This window comes from Lepisma saccharinum, chromosome 5 (assembly GCF_977018435.1).
Source record: "Lepisma saccharinum chromosome 5, izLepSacc3.1, whole genome shotgun sequence".
NCBI lineage: Eukaryota > Metazoa > Arthropoda > Insecta > Zygentoma > Lepismatidae > Lepisma > Lepisma saccharinum.
The window spans coordinates 31,079,940-31,087,079 of record NC_139233.1 but is presented as its reverse complement, the minus strand read 5'-3'; the positions used below and the strand labels follow the sequence as shown (position 1 = coordinate 31,087,079).

General features: G+C 39.5%; 1 pseudogene; it reads right to left on the bottom strand.

Annotated features, from left to right (window-relative positions):
• Window positions 1-1,086: 1,086 nt before the first annotated feature.
• Window positions 1,087-1,443, bottom strand: LOC145987974 (protein GVQW3 pseudogene; annotated as a pseudogene).
• Window positions 1,444-7,140: the final 5,697 nt, after the last annotated feature.

Here is a 7,140-nt window from a genome sequence, read left to right as displayed (position 1 = left end):
TTAGTTTGTATGATACTTCGTATAATTTCAGAGAGTTTATGGCCTCGCTTCTGTAGACTGAATCAAATGCACGACTGTAATCAATAAATATGTTGTGCAAGTCAATGTTGTATTCATGGCATTTCTCAAATGTTTGTCTTACAATAAATAGGTACTCAATAGTTGATCTATTTGGCCTGAATCCCATTTGGTGTTCTCCTAGTTTGCTTTCAATAATCTCTGTTAACCTCTTATTTAACAATATGGCAAATATTTTGTACCCTATATTTTAAGACTCGGTTGGACCTTTGTCCGACGCCAGCGCAGCTTTTTTCGTGGCTACTTAAATCTATAAAACTATTGATACGAGGGGTGTTCCATAAGTAGCGAGCCTAACCTAGAAGGGAACGGAATGGGACCACAATAGCAACCTATTTTTCTACGTAGGCTCCCTGCAATTCCACACACTTTTACCAACGCTTCTGCAGTGCTTTTATCCCGGTCTCATAAAAGCTTTCCTCGAGGCTTGCAAAATTGTAACCCACAGCACTGATGACGTCATCATCACCCTGATAATGCACACCGCCCAAAGCTTTTTTTAGGTTATTGAAGAGATGAAAGTCTGATGGAGCAAGATCGGGTGAATAAGGGGGATGTTCCAACAATTCAAACCTACAATCATGGATGGTTGCCATCGCAACAAGCTATGTGTGAACACGTGCATTGTCGTGATGCAGAATCACTCTTTAGAGAGTTTCCCGCTTAGTCTTCAAAGCACCCCGTAATTACCTCACCAGGGAAGCATAATGCTCTCCGGTCATGGTGTTTCCCTTTCGGAGATGATCAACCAACAAAACACCCTTCGAGTCCCAGACGACTGTCGTCATCACTTTCCGAGCAGGGGGACCGGACTTTGTCTTCTTTGGGGTGGGGGAGCCACTATTTTGATGTCTGTTTTGGCTCCGGTACATAGTGATGTGCCCAGGTTTCGTCAACGGTCACAAGTCGTTCAACAAATCCGTCTGGATCGGCCTGAAGCAGCTCAAGATTTCGTTCCGAGATCATGCGTCTTGTCAACTTTTGTTCACTTGTCAGAAGTTTTGGAACTCAACGCGAAGAAACCTTTTTCATCCTCAACTGGTCATGGACAATGCGCTCCACGGTTGATTTTGACATCTTCAGTTCCTCTGCAATATATCGCACAGTCACACGTCTGTCTGCAAGAATAATCTTGTGCACTTTCTCTACATTTTCTTGTGTCACCATCTCCACTGGCCTGCCTGGGCGAGGATCATCTTCCACACGCACTCTCCCCCGTTTAAATTCGGCTACCCATCTCTTCACTGTGGCAGATGATGGAGCATCCTCTCCTAATGTTATCACCATATCCTCATGGATTTCCTTGGGACTCAACCTCTTTTTCAAGAGATACTTGATCACTGCTCGTACCTCTTCTCTCTTCATTTTTGTGACGTTACGCACTTAGCACACTTCTAGTTTCTGCATAGAAGAATAGGATGGTTAGAATTGAGCACCGGTTTTCATATACACTTACAAAGAATTGCTATTTCATATCCCCAAATTATTTTCAGATTGAACTATGGGAACCCTATCAGGCTCACTACTTATGGGACACCCCTCGTAATATCTAGACAACAGGGACAGCAAACCACCCGAAGATTCACGTGAAAGCCCTGAAAATAATTCTAAGCATATGAAATTTTTCAAATTTTGGAATACGATAGCAGTTCTTAGAAAGGAGATAAAAGAAAATAATCCGTGGCTCGACAGCCCTTGAAGAGCCTGGGGCCGATATCCCGATTGCCAGTCTCCCTCCCACAATCCTACCTAGAGGTGTGGAGATATTCAACCGGTATTGGAGCGACGTGGGGTCAGCACGTCGAACCCTCGGCCGTTATAGGAGATCTCTTAGACCTGGTTACGCTACTCACTCGTAGCACCCCAACTTCCTGACGTTGGCGGGTGGCCACCGGTCCTATACACAGGCCGAGAACCCAGAGACTGAACCTAAGTGGACTCGAATCCATGCCGTCCAGCAGTCGGAGTCCAAAGCACAGGGCCACGGAGGAGGACTTTAGAAAGAAGAGCCAAATTCGATCTGCCCTGGGATCGGCCAAAGGCCCAGCTGTATACAATTTTGCGATTTTATCGGATCGTGGATCTACCACAGTAACAAATTTACCCAAAACGCCTTTAGTTTGAATTTTGAGCCCACTTTATGCACAGATAGGCTAATCGGTACTGGACTTAACAGTTTAAAGTGGGATTCAAATGTGGGAGCGAACACGGGACCCCTTTATTACAAGGCAACGACTTTACTATTACACCATTTCATTTGACTCTCCTTACGATGAACCTGCGGTGGGATCTTGGATTCGATTTGAACACTTTTTGACACTAGCAGAACACATTTGAGCAGAGGCGGTGATTGAGTTCGAAAACGGAGGGGGGCGCAAGGCCAGTTTACTTTTCCTTGCTGCATAAGGTTTAGCATAGTTCGGGGGCAATAGTAGCAAAAGTGAAAAAACGTGGGGGGGGCAACTTCCCCCCTAATCGGCGCCACTACATTTGAGCACATACAATGTGTCAAAAAACGATCAAACAATAGTTTTTTTAAAAAAACTTGTTCCTTGTTTTACGATGCACAAAGAGACGAAGCATTACTTGGCAAGGTTCTCAGAGTGCAAGAAAGAATCATTACACGGCCTGCCAGGATATCCCAAATTTAACAAAAGACGTCTTATTTCAAAGTACAAAACTGTTCCCCAAACATTCTTTCTACCCTCCCAACCCTCCTCTTTCCGTGAAGAATCTTGATTCTCACAAGGAATCACTAAGCTAGACAAACTTCCTTAATCCCTCCCGTGAAAAATTACCCTTCCCGCCATAATCCCTCAGGTTTTTTTTCTTACCCTGTTTTCTTAGCTTCTTTTCTTCCTTCTTCCACTTATCCTTATTACAGGAGAAGAGAAGATTTCTGGTGTAGAAATAATCTTTGTTGATTCATGTTGCAATTCCCCCCCCCCCCCGGGCCCTTTTGCTTGTCTGGTTTGTTTGAGATTTCCCTCACCAGAGAGCGCTGCAAACAAGAGTCGAGATAAGCGGTGTGGATTAACAAAGCAGGTGGAATCTACACCTGTCTTTATCTTCAACAATCTCTTTCTTGGTTGTTTCTAATTAGAGATGGCACTTACGATACAAATAAGGAATACTTCTTCGTCAAAGTCATTTACATTTATATTCCTTCAAGATTGTTTTATTGATAAAATTGACCAATTGTTTCATTTCTATCCAAATGTTACTCAAGCGTACTTCTTTATGACCAAAGGAATTGCTTATTTATTTCATTCATACACATCGGATATACAGGGTGGCTCAATAAGTCACTTAACACCCTCAGTACAAGGCCACTGCGGCATGGAATTTGAAATTGGCGATGACCAATCATTGCCTGGCCAAGGGGGAACCACATGACGCCACCCACACGGTCGGCGGCCATCTTGATGTCCGCCATCTTGAATTCAACTTCAGAATTTTAAATGGGAAGGGGGTCGTGCGACATATCAAAATGGGCTAGAATTGCACGAGAAATGCAATGGTGAAGGAATATGTTCAGAAGGAAATTTATAAACAGAATATTCGATGCTTTTTAGCTGATAACCCATTTTTGACAGATCAAAGCTGAATGGTTAGTGTTGGTAAGTTAATGGTGTGACGTGCTGTGTGGAACACGATTGGTTAGTCAATTTTCCATCAACGGAACCTTAAATGCTTAGGGCTACTTGGATTTGTTAAATAAACAGTTTTTTTGATCCTTGCTTATGGAAGAAGGTACTTTTTACAGAGTTTTTTCAATAGGGAAGAACACCAGAACACTTATGGGAACGTTATGAACCAGTTTTTGTCCAAAGTTAGTTATCAGATTACAAGGGTCACATATTCTGTTTATGAACTTCCTTCTGAACATAAACATTAGCCTTGTCACTGTGAAGGACTTTTAATTCAATGGAAGCGTCACACTGGTAATTGTTCGCGACAACCATTCATAATGAGCAGCTCTTCATGAATGTATCCGATTAAAATAATGTGCAATGGCATGCGAACGTCTCTCCCTAGACGTCACTTTGATCTCGATGCATTACCGACGCGCTAAACAAATTTTAAGGCATTTTTCTAACACCTCGAAAAGGAGCAAATTGGTACACGAATTCAGTCATAACTTTTTACTGGTTAAAGACACGTCGAAAAAACCTTCACCATTGCATTTCTCGTGCAATTCTAGCCCATTTTGATATGTCGCACGACCCCCTTCCCATTTAAAATTCTGAAGTTGAATTCAAGATGGCGGACATCAAGATGGCCGCCGACCGTGTGGGTGGCGTCAATGTGGTTCCCCCTTGGCCAGGCAATGAATGGTCATCGCCAATTTCAAATTCCATGCCGCAGTGGCCTTGTACTGAGGGTGTTAAGTGACTTATTGAGCCACCCTGTATATACAGAGCATTCCCTGACATTCGCTACGAGACTCGGCGCCGAGCTGCCCGGCATCAGCGCTTGTCTTTCCCGGTGAACGGGTCAGCGACAGTCGCTAGAGTCGGCTATTAAAATTACAGTTTTCATATTATGTACTAACCTTGACTACAGAAGGTGTTCAAAATCATGTCCCTATGCTGCAACACATTCCTGGCATCTCCGAAGGAAATTGGCATTTACACGTGCAAGTTCGTCTACTGTAATTCTCCCGATTTTTCGTACAATACTCTCTTTTAACTCACGGATGGTGTGCGGATTGTCTTTGTATACTTTATTTTCCCATCTTTCTTTCCACTTCCATTCAGAACCGACCCTGTTACACTAAATCTTTTTACGAGGTTTAATATAAGCGACTGTCGCGGACCCGTTCACCGGGAAAGACAAGCGCTGATACCGGGCCGCTTGCCGCCGAGTCTCGTAGCGAATGTCGGGGAATGCTCTGTAGTTACTGCTGAGAAGTTGATGACCTAAAAAATGCCAAAAAATGATATATCTATAGAATGATCTAAAAAATGTCCGCTCTGAAAATGAAAGCTTGATTTTTTTCATAAATTCAAGAGAGTAGTTCAATAATTTGATAAAACAAGTTGTTTGGTGGTTTAAACTACTGAAGCATAGGGAAAAGCAATTAAGTGCTAATGAAGTTTTGCTTATTTTGCCTTCAAGCTTAGCCTACATAAAATAAACCGCATGTTTTTCTGTAAAGTCATTCACCTCGTTTCAACGTGGACCTTTCACGATACAGAAGTCGGCGAGCATCTGAAAATACAATTGTGTTTCGCGTACATCATATTATAATTTTTATGTTTTGACTAATTTTACTTTTATACCACAGATTAAAGCGATAATTGGCTAGCAAGGGGACCTCAAAGTAGGCTTCACACAAAGTAATTTAATTTTGTTGTAAAAAATTACCACAATTAATTATTTAATCCATTGCCAAACATTTAAATTAAATATTGGGATTTTCCACTGACCGTATTTTTTATTAATGGCGAACTTTCTAAAAGTACTATCTCGGGAAATTTAAATATGTAATTTATGCAGCAAATGCATTCACGAAACAACAGTCAAGGAGAAAAATAAAACTCCGCTAGTGTCGTAGAGGCTTGAGAATTTTGTACATTATACTCAGTAAATCACTGTTCTACTTCACAGCAAATTATGAAATAACAATAATGTATATAGTTCAAAATCACAGCACTGTTCTCTGAATGAGTATACTTATTATTTGCACTGAATAAATACATTAAATTATGCACCAAATACTATGATTCGAACTATATGCAAAACGTTCTTGTTATATCCTTTCACTTGTTTCTTACAACTGGTTGCTACGCAACAAAACAGTATGCTATAACATTTCTTTCTTTTTCTTTTACACAATAAGTGATTATACATTTTACAATTTGAAAACAGTCACAACATTCTCCCTCCTTCGGAGAAAAATTTTAGAACATTGGTTTTAAAATTTTTAGATAAAAATTACAAAGAAAACAAACTTTCGCATGACATACATATTGTCATTAATTAACACAGAAAATATTGAAAACATATAATTATTTAAAAGATATTAACATTTCTCAATAAAAGGCTGTTGAAATCTTTTGAAATTACTTAAGTTTATATAATTCGTCCTTTCTTTCCTGACTACAATCAAATTTCTTTAACTTGGATACATTATGTATTTGTACAGTTCCTTTTCCATCCAACGATAACAGTTCACAACAGTTACCATTGGCTTCTTTAACTAAATATGGACCAAGCCACAAGTCCATAAATTTGTGTATTCATTTACACTCAGCACTGCTTTGTCCATGGTTTTTGACTAATACCATATCATTTCTCTCTATCCTTATGTATCTATCACTAGTTTCCTTAGGCTTAATTTTATATTTTTCCTTCAAACGAGATTTGGCAATTAAACATTTATATTTCCAAGGAACTGCTTTCAATGTCTCAGGCCAATCAATTTGGTTTAAAACAGGATCTCTTATTTCATAATGCAAAAATAATTCATTGGAGTGTATCCCGTTACTTCAGAAACGGAGTTATTTAATAGTCCTAAAACAAAACTTAAATATTTTGACCAATGTTCATGATTTTTGCTTATGTACAGTCTTAATAATCTAATTAACTCCTTGTTGTATCGTTCAATAGGATTGGCAGACGGAGAATAAACTGAAGTTGTGATATGCCTTATTTTAAATTCGTCCACAAAAGTTTTCCATTCTTGTGACTTGAATTGTGAACCATTATCAGACAGTAGACTATTACATACAGGATAATGATAAAAATATTGCAGTTTAAATTTATTAATTACTTCTCTAGATGTTGCTTTCCTTAAAGGATATGCCATAAGAAACTTAGACATTACATCTATTACAGTCAATATAAGTGTGTAACCTTGAGATTTCGGAAGTGGTCCTATCAAATCAACTGAAATCAAATAATGTGGACTGGTAGAATAAACGTGTAAATCATCCTTTTCATTTTTCAAAACAGCTTGTTTAGTTCTGGCGCAAGTTAAACAATTATTCAAATACTGTTTAATACTGAAGTTCATCTTTGGCCAATAATATAATTTCTTACATTTACAGAAAACCT